General features: G+C 41.1%; 1 protein-coding gene across 1 annotated transcript in view; it reads right to left on the bottom strand.

The window, feature by feature from the left end:
- The window catches only part of FAF1 (Fas associated factor 1), a 700,642-nt gene that overhangs the window by 428,120 nt on the left and 259,718 nt on the right, over positions 1–12,804 (bottom strand). The window lies entirely within an intron of this gene.

Below are 12,804 nucleotides of genomic sequence, written 5' to 3'. Positions count from 1 at the left end.
TGCCCATACTTGCCTATATATGCCCACTTCAAAAATGGCGAAAATAAAAAAAACGGAAAGAACCCCGACATCATTTCCGGTCGCGGTAACTTCCGGTCAGACCACGTGACTGAAACGTCACTTACGGTTGCGGGTACTTCCGGTTCGCTAGCGCGAACTTTGGCGCCGTTTTGTCAGTCTTTGGCGCCAATTTACTAATGGAAACTCCCATTTACAATAATATTTAAGGTTAGAAATATATGAGCCTCACTACTGTCTTGAAAAAGGCCCCACTATAGGGCCGAAACGCGTAGACAATTGGAGAGATTTGTGAGGCTCATATGCTACCAGGACCAAGGCTTGTTTTTGGTGAGTTGATTACCAATAGATTCAGCTCCCTTAAGCCTATTGTTTAGTGCACTTTTATATCTTTATTCACAGGTTTTTACGATCACTGGATTAGAAGAACCCTTTTTTTTATCTACACCATTGGCTTAAACCCGGATTATTTCCAAACTGGACTTTGGACTTTGTTGATTTCCATTTAAAATTGTTTTTATTGACTGTTAGAAATTCATTTTGTTAGAAATTCATTGTGTTTTTATTAAGGTTTAGCACAACCGAGAATATGTTTTAGGACACAAATTATTGCTCTAATAAGATCCAAAAGGTCTATACCCTGGTCCTAAACATTATAACCATAAGTACAGCTTTGGTTATCTATTCAAACTTATCTGTTTTTTGATATATGTTTCTTTGATATATATTTTTATTTCACACTTTTTTTTACTGTGATTTTTTACAGAAATTGGTTAACCCCAAACAGATCATACCGGTATTCGATCTTTGTTAACACATTTTTCAAGGTATTATGTATATTTTTTTCACTTGATTTTAACCCACTTTCAGCATCCTAAGATTTAATTCCATTTGTGTGTATATGCACGATATTTGGCTTATTTCACTGTCACTGTACACTGTTAGCACACACATTTTCACATTTTTTATATTTTTTTTTTGATAATATTTTGTTTGTTGTGATTTAGTTAATCACTTATCTGTTGTTCACTAATTGTGATATTATCACATATCTAGTCCTTTTGTGTGTATTTCATATGAGACAACATTGGCCAGCTTGATATTAATTTCCAGACCCACTAAATTGGGGCTTACACTGTTCCCAGTGTGATCTGTTTTTGTATACACTCCATCATATTTGAGTAATAGAATTGATATTGTGGTTTAATTTCCACTACCAGACATATCTGGTTTATCGTAGTGAGACATAGTTCTAGTTCTGTGATATTGCTGGAATTTGGTTAGTATCCAGCTAACTCGAAGATTCATTGATCTTACACTGTATATTTTAAAAATCTGATTTTGTTATTAAAGAAGTTTTTATCCATTTTAGTACTCATTTGATTATATCTCAGTTCTTTACACACCTTAGAATATTGGTGTTATTAATTAAGAAACCTGGAGTTTGCTCCTATAAAAACAGGGTGGGCCTCATGGACTCTTGCCATTATGAAAGCAATTAATTTATCAGGTAAGTTCTTACATAAATTATGTTTTATTTCATGTAAATGGCAAGAGTCCATAAGCTAGTGACGTATGGGATAAAATACCCAAGATGTGGAAGTTCACAGAAGAGTCACTAGAGATAGAGGGATAAAATAAAAACAGCTATATCCACTGAGAAATGAAATCCACAAAATAAGTTCTTATAAACAAAAGAATCAAACAGACAGCTGCCTGAAGAACTTTTCTACCAAAGACTGCTTCAGAAGAAGCAAATACATAAAAATGGTAAGATTTAGTAAATGTATGCAAAGAAGACTAAGTTGCTGCTTTGCAAATCTGATCAACTGAAGCTTTATTCTTAAAAGCCCACGAAGTGGCAACTTGTAGAATGAGCAGTAATTCTCTGAGGCGGAGACTGTCCCACCTCCAAATAAGCCTTGTGAATCAAAAGCTTTAACCAAGATGCCAAAGAAATGGCAGAGGCTTTCTGACCTTTCCTAGAACCAGAAAAAACAACAGATAGGCTAGAACTCTTCCGGAAATCCTTAGTAGCCTCCACATAGTATTTCAAAGCTCTTACCACATCCAAAGAATGTAACGATTTCTCAAGAGAATACTTAGGATTCGGACACAAAGAAGGAACAACAATTTCCCTACTAATGTTGTTAGAATTCACAACCTTAGAAAGAAATTTAAATGAAGTCCGCAAAACAGCTTTATCCTGATGGAAAATAAGAAAAGGAGACTCACACGAGAGAGCAGACAATTCAGAAACTCTTCTAGCAGAAGAGATGGCCAAAAGGAACAACACTTTCCAAGAAAGAAGTTTAATATCCAAAGAATGCATAGGCTCAAAAGGAGGAGCCTGCAAAGCCTTCAAAACCAAATTAAGACTCCATGGAGGAGAAATAGACTTTATAACAGGCTTGATACGGACCAAAGCCTGAACAAAACAGTGAATATCAGGAAGTTTAGCAATCTTTCTATAAAATAAAACAGAAAGAGCAGAGATTTGTCCCTTCAAAGTACTTGCGGACAAACCTTTATCCAAACCGTCCTGAAGAAACTGTAAAATTCTAGAAATTCTAAAAGAATGCCAAGAGAATTTATGAGAAGAACACCATGAAATATAAGTTTTCCACACCCGATAATAAATCTTTCTTGAAACAGATTTACGATCCAGCAACATAGTATTGATCACTGAGTCAGAGAAACCTCTATGACTAAGCACTAAATGTTCGATTTCCATACCTTCAAATTTAGTGATTTGACATCCTGATGGAAAAACGGCCCCTGAGACAGAAGGTCTGGCCTTAAAGGAAGTGGCCAAGGTTGGCAACAGGACATCCGGACAAGATCCGCATACCAAAACCCGTGAGGCCAGGTGCTATCAGAAAAACATGTGATTGTTCCATTATGATCTTGGAGATCATCCTTGGAAGAAGAACTAGAGGCGTAAAAATATAAGCAAGTTGGTAAGACCAAGGAACTGCTAACGCATCCACTATCTCCGACTGAGGATCCCTGGACCTGGAAAAGGTATCTGGGAAGATTTCTGTTTAGATGTGAAGCCATCAGATCTATTTCTGGAAGACACCACATCTGTACAATCTGAAAAAACACATCTGGATGGAGAGACCACTCCCCCAGATGCAAAGTCTGACGGCTGAGATAATCCGCTTCCCAATTGTCTACACCTGGGATATGAATCGCAGAAATTAGACAAGAGTTGGATTCCGCCCAAAAAAGTATCTGCGATACTTCTTTCATTGCTAAAGGACTGCGAGTCCCTCCCTGATGATTGACATATGCTACAGTTGTGATATTCTCTGTCTGAAAGCGAACGAAAAGTTCTCTCTTTAATAGAGGCCAAGCCTGAAGAGCCCTGAAAATAGCACAGAGTTTTAAGATATTGATTGGAAACCTCGCCTCTAGAGGATTCCAAACCCCTTGTGCTGTCAGAGACCCCCAGACAGCTCCCCAGACAGCTCCCCAACCTGAAAGGCCTCTTTTGTTCGTCCAGGAAGGACGAACAAAAGAGGCCCCTTGAATAATACGATGATGGTCTAACCACCAAGTCTGAGAGAGTAGAATGCTTGGATTTAAGAATATCAATTGTGATATCCGAGTATAATCCCTGCACCATTGATTCAGCATACAAAGCTGCAGAGGTCTCATATGAAAATGAGCACAGGGGATTGTGTCCGATGCTGCAGTCATGAGACCTAAAACTTCCATGCACATAGCCACTGAAGGGAATGATCGAGACTGAAGGTTTCGACAGGCTGAAACCAATTTCATTCGTCTCTTGTCTGTTAAAGACAGAGTCATGAACACTGAATCTATCTGGAAACCTAAAAAGGTGACCCTTGTCTGAGGAATCAAGAAACTCTTTGGTAAATTGATCCTCCAACCATGTCTTTGAAGAAACAACACTAGTTGATTTGTGTGAGATTCTGTTAAATGAAAAGATTGAGCCAGTACCAAGATATCATCCAAATAAGGAAACACCGCAATACCCTGCTCTCTAATTACAGATAGAAGGGCGAAAAAATTATTGGAGCGCTAGGCCAAATGTAAGAGCAACAAATTGGCAATGCTTGTCTAGAAAAGAGAATCTCAGAAACCGATAGTGATCTGGATGAATCGGAATGTGAAGATAAGCGTCCTGTAAGTCTATTGTGGACATGTAATGACCTTGCTGAACAAAAGGCAGAATAGTCCTTATAGTCACGATCTTGAAAGTTGGGACCCTTACAAAAGGATTCAAAAACTTCAGATCAAGAACTGGTCTGAATTAATTTTCTTTCTTAGGGACAATGAATAGATTTGAATAAAAACCCAAACCCTGTTCCTGAAGTGGAACTGGTATAATCACCCCTGAATGCTCCAGATCTGAAACACACTTCAGAAAAGCCTGAGCTTTTCTGAAGTGTGAGAGAGAAAGAATCTTCTCACAGGAGGTCTTACTCTGAAACCTATTCGATACCCTTGAGAAACAATGTCCTGAATGCACTGATTCTGAACAGAATCTGCCCAAATGTTTTAAAATAATTTCAATCTGCCCCCCACTAGTTGAACTGAATTGAGGGCCGCACCTTTATGCAGTCTTGGGGGCTGGTTTTGGTTTCTTATAAGGCTTGGATTAATTCCAACTTGAAGATGGCTTCTGGATTTCTTCCTAAGTCCTTAGGGGAAGGAGTGGTTTTTTGTTCTCTGTTCTGACGAAAGGAACGAAACCGATTAGAAGCTTTAGATTTACCCTAAGACTTTTTATCTTGGGGCAAAAAAACTCCCTTCCCGCCAGTGATAGTGGAAATAATAGAGTCTAACTGAGAACCAAATAAATTATTACCCTGGAAAGATAGAGATAGTAATCAAGGTTTAGATACCATGCCAGCATTCCATAATTTAAGACATAAAGCTCTTCTAGCCAGAATAGCTAGAGACATAGATTTAACATTAATCTTGATGATATCAAAAATAGCATCACAGATAAAATGATCGGTATGTTTATGCAAACGAACAATGCTAGACAAATCAGGATCTGTTTCCTGATGTGCTAAGCTATACAACCAAAAAATTGATGAAGCCGCAACATCAGCCATAGAAATAGCAGGACTGAGAATATAGCCAGAATATAAATAAGCTTTCCTTAGATAAGATTCCATCTTCCTATCTAAAGGATCCTTAAAAGAAGTATAATCTTCCATAGGAATAGTAGTACATTTGGCATAAGTAGAAATAGCCCCATCAACCTTAGGGACTTTTCACCAAAACTCCAAATTAGCCACTGGTAAAGGATATAACTTCTTAAACCTAGAAGAAGGATTAAAAGAAGCACCAGGCTTAGACCATTCTTTAGCAATCACATCAGAAACTGCATCTGGAAAAGGAAAAACCTCAGGAGTAATCACAGAAGGTTTAAAAACAGAATTTAAACGTTTACTGGTTTATCAAGAGGATCAGACTCCTCAATATCCAAACTAACCAATACTTCTTTCAACAAAGACAGAATATATTCAAGCTTAAAAAGATAAGAAGAAGATTTATCAATTTCAATGTCTGAAGTAGGATCTTCTTAATTCAGAGAGATCCACTTCAGAGGAGGATATTTCAGTATGTTGTCGTCATCAAAAATTTCATCAGTTTTATGAGAAGTTTTAAAAGACCTTTTACATTTGTTAGAAGGTGGAATAGCAGACATAGACTTCTGTATTGCATCAGCAATATCATTTTTCATATCAACAGGGATATCATGTACAATAGATGTTGGAGGAACAACAGGTGCTGTACTATTACTAATAGAAACATTGTCAGCATGCAAAAGCTTAACATGACAACTGTTACATAATATAGCCGGAGATATAATCTCAGCTTGCTTACAACAGATACACTTAGCTTTGGTAGAACTGTGTTCAGGCAGCATGGTTCCTACAGTAGCTTCTGAGACAGGATCAGACTGAGACATCTTGCAAAATGTAAAAGAAAAAATAACATTTAAACAAAATATCCAATTTCCTCATATAGCAGTTACAGGAATGGGAAAAAATGCATATACTAAATAGGCAGAAAAGCAAACGGCATAGCACTCTAGAATATAAAAAGAGCAGGGAGCATAAAGGAACTGGGGTAATATAACCAAAAAAAAATATTTGGCACCAAGCCTCTACAGACTGCCCCCTTATTTCAGTTCTTTTGACATACTTGCACAATGTCATCTACATGGAACACATGAACTAACCCCCCCACACACACAAAAGGCGAAAAAAGGAACATTTTACATATATTGTGACAGGCCTGGCATTGAAGAAAAAAATACTACCATGAATACAATTAATCTTTTAGTGTCTGCTGTTTTCTGCTGCATATATAGCAGTAACATAGCTATGATTTTATACCTGCTGATCTAAATGGATTATCAACAAATAAAGCGAGGCTCTCTCTCTCTCTTGTGTAAAGAATGTGTAGTCCTGGCTGTTTGCCTTGCATAAAACTGTAGTATCAAAAAACAATCACTATGTAAGCAATGTCACTGCTATTTACAACAGACATTTCAGCCTCCTCTCATTACCCATTGAGGACAGATTGTGACACAACTAGGTTCAAATCACTGGATATAGTGTTGTGACTACTTAGCGGGGTCATACACATCACTATTGTGGCAGACACTTACCTGTAGTTACCTACCACCAGGGAGGCTGACCTCTGGACATAAAGTGCCACCCTGGCCCTTCACTAGATAGCTCCTATAGCAATATACATGGCACTGCTGTTGTATACTGCCTTTAAAGCTTAAACTATAACTGGGGATGACCAAGTAACCAAGAAAACAACCTGGCATATCACTCATATGCATGTCGCAATATACATCACACTGTCGTGATATCTGCTATTACCTGTCACTTGCACTGACCCCTGGATGTAAAATGGCTGCTTGGCAGGGTTGCTGACGTTGGCTTCACATCCACAGCTCACCAGCAGGCGTTAGTAATAGAAGAGCATGGTTCCCGGGACAAACAAAGCTGTTCCGGCCAGGACACGGTAAATGTAATGACAGGGAGCGGGGAGGTACCGGCTGAACCTTCCCTGGGAACTTCATTGATGTGGTAACGCAATCTTACCTAGGCATGGAAACCGTGATGTTTCACCAATCAAAGAGAATAGCGCACCTGCCTGCAACTAACATATAGCCCAAATGAGGAGCACATCTGCAGCTAAATCTCCGGAGTGCACACACACATTAAACTTAAACAGAGTTGGAGGCGGAGCTTGGGAGCGTGCACTGCATGTCCATATAGAAAGCATTAGTCGGCATAGAGGAGCGTGTCTGCTAAATCCCCTCTGAGTGCTAAAAAAGGAAATTTATGCTTACCTGATAAATTGATTTCTTCTATGATACGACAAGTCCACAGATTCATCCCTTACTTGTGGGATATTATCCTCCTGCTAACAGGAAGTGGCAAAGAGCACCACAGCAGAGCTGTCTATATAGCTCCTCCCTTGACTCCACCCCCCCAGTCATTCGACCGAAGGTATAGGCAGAAAAAGGAGAAACTACAAGGTGCAGAGGTGACTGAAGTTTAAATCAAAAAATATCATCTGTCTTAAATCGACAGGGTGGGCCGTGGACTCGTCGTATCATAGAAAAAAAATCAATTTCTCAGGTAAGCATAAATTTCCTTTTCTTCTATAAGATACGACGAGTCCACAGATTCATTCTTTACTTGTGGGATACAATACCAAAGCTACAGGACACGGATGAACGGGAGGGACAAGACAGATACCTAAACGGAAGGCACCACTGCTTGAAGAACCTTTCTCCCAAAAATAGCCTTCGAAGAAGCAAAAGTATCAAATTTGTAAAAGGTATGAAGGGAAGACTAAGTCGCAGCCTCACAAATCTGTTCAACAGAAGCATCATTTTTAAAAAGCCCATGTGGAAGCCACCGCTCTGGTAGAATGAGCTGTAATTCTTTCAGGAGGCCAAACGGATGATGCTTTTTAGACAAAAAGAAAGAGAGATAGCCGTAGCTTTTTGACCCCTACGCTTTCCAGAATAGACAAAAAACAGAGAAGATGTTTGATGAAAATCTTTGGTCGCTTGCAAGTAAAACTTCAAGGCACGAACCACGTCCAAGTTATGTAACAGAAGCTCCTTCTTAGAAGAAGGATTAGGACACAGAGAAGGAACAACAATTTCCTGATTAATATTCTTATTTGAAACAACCTTAGGAAGAAATCCAGGTTTGGAACGCAAAACCACCTTATCAGAATGGAAGATAAGATAAGGCGAGTCGAATTGTAACGCAGATAGCTCAGAAACTCTTTGAGCAGAAGAGATAGCAACTAAAAATAGAACTTTCCAAGATAGAAGTTTAATATCTATGGAATGCATGGGTTCAAACGGAGCCCCTTGAAGAACATTTAGAACTAAATTCAAACTCCATGGCGGAGCAACAGGTTTAAACACAGGCTTGATTCTAACTAAAGCCTGACAAAACGACTGAACGTCTGGAACATCTGCCAGAAGCTTGTGTAGTAAGATTGACAAAGCAGAAATCTGTCCCTTTAAGGAACTAGCTGATAATCCCTTCTCCAATCCTTCTTGGATAAAGGACAAAATCCTAGGAATCCTGATCTTACTCCATGAGTAGCCTTTGGATTTGCACCAATAAAGACATTTACGCCATATCTTATGGTAAATTTTCCTAGTTACAGGCTTTCTAGCCTGAATCAAGGTGTCAATGACCAACTCAGAGAAACCCAGCTTAGATAAAATCAAGCGTTCAATCTCCAGGCAGTCAGCCGCAGAGAAACTAGATTTGGATGTTGGAATGGACCCTGAATGAGAAGGTCCTGTCTCAGAGGCAGTTTCCACGGTGGCAGAGATGACATTTCCACCAGATCTGCATACCAAGTCCTGCGTGGCCACGCAGGCGCTATCAAGATTACCGAAGCCTTCTCCTGTTTGATTCTGGCAATCAGACGAGGCAGGAGAGGAAAAGGAGGAAACACATAAGCCAGGTTGAACGACCACGGTACTGCTAGAGCATCTATAAGTACTGCTTGAGGATCCCTTGATCTGGACCTGAAACAATGAAGTTTGGCATTCTGACGAGATGCCATCAGATCCAATTCCGGTGTGCCCCATTGATGAATCAATTGTGCAAACACCTCCGGATGGAGTTCCCACTCCCCCGGATGAAAAGTCTGGCGACTTAGAAAATCAGCTTCCCAGTTCTCCACTCCTGGGATATAGATTGCTGATAGCTGGCAAGAGTGAGTCTCTGCCCATCAAATTATTCCCAATTTTATGATAAATGCATCCCAACTTGTCAGCTAAGTTTGCCCCACAAGGAAAGGAATACTTAACCCTTACCAAAAACAGAATTTATGCTTACCTGATAAATTACTTTCTCCAACGGTGTGTCCGGTCCACGGCGTCATCCATAACTTGTGGGAATATTCTCTTCCCCAACAGGAAATGGCAAAGAGCACAGCAAAAGCTGTCCATATAGTCCCTCCTAGGCTCCGCCCACCCCAGTCATTCGACCGACGGACAGGAGAAAAAACAGGAGAAACCATAAGGTGCCGTGGTGACTGTAGTGTATAGAGAAAGAAATTCATCAAACCTGATTAAAAAACCAGGGCGGGCCGTGGACCGGACACACCGTTGGAGAAAGTAATTTATCAGGTAAGCATAAATTCTGTTTTCTCCAACATTGGTGTGTCCGGTCCACGGCGTCATCCATAACTTGTGGGAACCAATACCAAAGCTTTAGGACACGGATGAAGGGAGGGAGCCAATCAGGTTACCTAAACAGAAGGCACCACGGCTTGCAAAACCTTTCTCCCAAAAATAGCCTCCGAAGAAGCAAAAGTATCAAATTTGTAGAATTTGGCAAAAGTGTGCAGGGAAGACCAAGTCGCTGCCTTACATATCTGATCAACAGAAGCCTCGTTCTTGAAGGCCCACAGCCCTAGTAGAGTGAGCTGTGATGCGTTCAGGAGGCTGCCGTCCGGCAGTCTCGTAAGCCAATTGGATGATGCTTTTCAGCCAAAAGGAAAGAGAGGTAGCAGTAGCTTTTTGACCTCTCCTCTTGCCAGAATAAACGACAAACAGAGAAGACGTTTGTCTGAAATCCTTTGTTGCTTCTAAATAGAACTTTAAAGCACGAACTACATCTAAATTGTGTAACAAACGTTCCTTCTTTGAAACTGGATTCGGACACAAAGTAGGCACAACTATTTCCTGGTTAATACTCTTGTTGGAAACAACCTTTGGAAGGAAACCAGGTTTAGTACGCAAAACAACCTTATCTGAATGGAACACCAGATAGGGCGGATTACACTGCAAAGCAGATAACTCAAACTCTTCTAGCAGAAGAAATAGCAACCAAAAACAGAACTTTCCAAGATAACATCTTGATATCTATGGAATGTAGAGGTTCAAACGGAACCCCTTGAAGAACTGAAAGAACTAAATTCAGACTTCAGGGAGGAGTCAAAGGTCTGTAAACAGGCTTGATCCTGACCAAAGCCTGAACAAAAGGTTGAACATCAGGCACAGCTGCCAGTCGTTTGTGTAACAAGACAGATAAAGCAGAAATCTGTCCCTTTAGAGAACTCGCTGATAATCCTTTATCCAAATCTTCTTGGAGAAAGGAAAGGATCCTAGGAATTTTGATCTTACTCCATGAGAATCCCTTGGATTCACACCAACAGATATATCTTTTCCATATTTTATGGTAAATTTTTCTAGTTACAGGTTTTCTGGCTTGTACCAGAGTATCTATTACAGAATCCGAAAACCCACGCTTAGATAAAATCAAGCGTTCAATTTCCAAGCCGTTAGCTGGAGGGAAACTAGATTTGGATGTTCGAATGGACCCTGTACTAGAAGATCCTGTCTCAAAGGTAGCTTCCATGGTGGAGCCGATGACATATTCACCAGGTCTGCATACCAAGTCCAGCGTGGCCATGCAGGAGCTATCAAGATCACCGAGGCCCTCTCCTGCTTGATCCTGGCTACCAGCCTGGGAATGAGAGGAAACGGTGGAAACACATAAGCTAGGTTGAAGGTCCAAGGCGCTACTAATGCATCCACTAGAGTCGCCTTGGGATCCCTGGATCTGGACCCGTAGCAAGGAACCTTGAAGTTCTGACGAGACCCCATCAGATCCATGTCTGGAATGCCCCATAATTGAGTCAACTGGGCAAATATCTCCGGGTGGAGTTCCCACTCCCCCGGATGGAATGTCTGACGACTCAGATAATCCGCCTCCCAGTTTTCCACTCCTGGGATGTGGATCGCAGATAGGTGGCAGGAGTGATCCTCCGCCCATTTTATGATTTTGGTCACTTCTCTCATCGCCAGGGAACTCCTTGTTCCCCCCTGATGGTTGATGTAAGCAACAGTCATCATGTTGTCTGATTGGAATTTTATGAATCTGGCCTTTGCTAGTTGAGGCCAAGCCCTGAGAGTATTGAATATCGCTCTCAGTTCCAGAATGTTTATCAGGAGAAGAGACTCTTCCCGAGACCATAGCCCCTGAGCTTTCAGGGAGTCCCAGACCACGCCCCAGCCCACTAGACTGGCGTCGGTCGTGACGATGACCCACTCTGGTCTGCGGAAGCTCATTCCCTGGGACAGGTGATCCTGGGTTAGCCACCAACGGAGTGAGTCTCTGATCTTCTGATTTACTTGAATCACTGGAGACAAGTCTGTATAGTCCCCATTCCACTGTTTCAGCATGCACAGTTGTAATGGTCTTAGATGAATTCACGCAAAAGGAACTATGTCCATTGCTGCAACCATCAACCCTACTACTTCCATGCACTGAGCTATGGAAGGTCGTGGAACAGAGTGAAGAACTTGACAAGCGTTTAGAAGTTTCGACTTTCTGACATCTGTCAGGAAAATCTTCATTTCTAAAGAATCTATTATTGTCCCCAAGAAAGGAACTCTTGTCGACGGAGACAGGGAACTTTTTTCTACGTTCACTTTCCATCCGTGAGATCTGAGAAAGGCCAGAACTATGTCTGTGTGAGCCTTTACCTTTGAAAGAGACGACGCTTGTATCAGAATGTCGTCCAAGTAAGGTGCCACTGCAATGCCCCTTGGTCTTAGAACCGCTAGAAGGGACCCGAGTACCTTTGCGAAAATCCTTGGAGCAGTGGCTAGCCCGAATGGAAGAGCCACAAACTGGTAATGTTTGTCCAGAAAGGCGAACCTTAGGAACTGATGATGATCTTTGTGGATAGGAATATGTAGATACGCATCCTTTAGATCCACGGTAGTCATAAATTGACCCTCCTGGATTGTAGGTAAAATCGTTCGAATGGTTTCCATTTTGAACGATGGCACTCTGAGAAATTGGTTTAGGATCTTTAAATCCAGAATTGGTCTGAAAGTTCCCTCTTTTTTGGGAACCACAAACAGATTTGAGTAAAACCCCATTCCTTGTTCCACGGTTGGAACTGGGTGTATCACTCCCATTTTTAACAGGTCTTCTACACAATGTAAGAATGCCTGTCTCTTTATTTGGTTTGAGGATAAGTGAGACATGTGGAACCTTCCCCTTGGGGGTAGTTCCTTGAATTCCAGAAGATAACCCTGAGAAACTATTTCTAGTGCCCAGGGATCCTGAACATCTCTTGCCCAAGCCTGAGCAAAGAGAGAGAGTCTGCCCCTTACTAGATCCGGTCCCGGATCGGGGGCTACTCCTTCATGCTGTCTTGTTAGCAGCAGCAGGTTTCTTGGCCTGCTTACCCTTGTTCCAGCCTTGCATCGGTTTC

Source organism: Bombina bombina, chromosome 10 (assembly GCF_027579735.1).
Source record: "Bombina bombina isolate aBomBom1 chromosome 10, aBomBom1.pri, whole genome shotgun sequence".
Lineage (NCBI taxonomy): Eukaryota > Metazoa > Chordata > Amphibia > Anura > Bombinatoridae > Bombina > Bombina bombina.
This window is presented reverse-complemented; position numbering and strand designations above follow the sequence as displayed.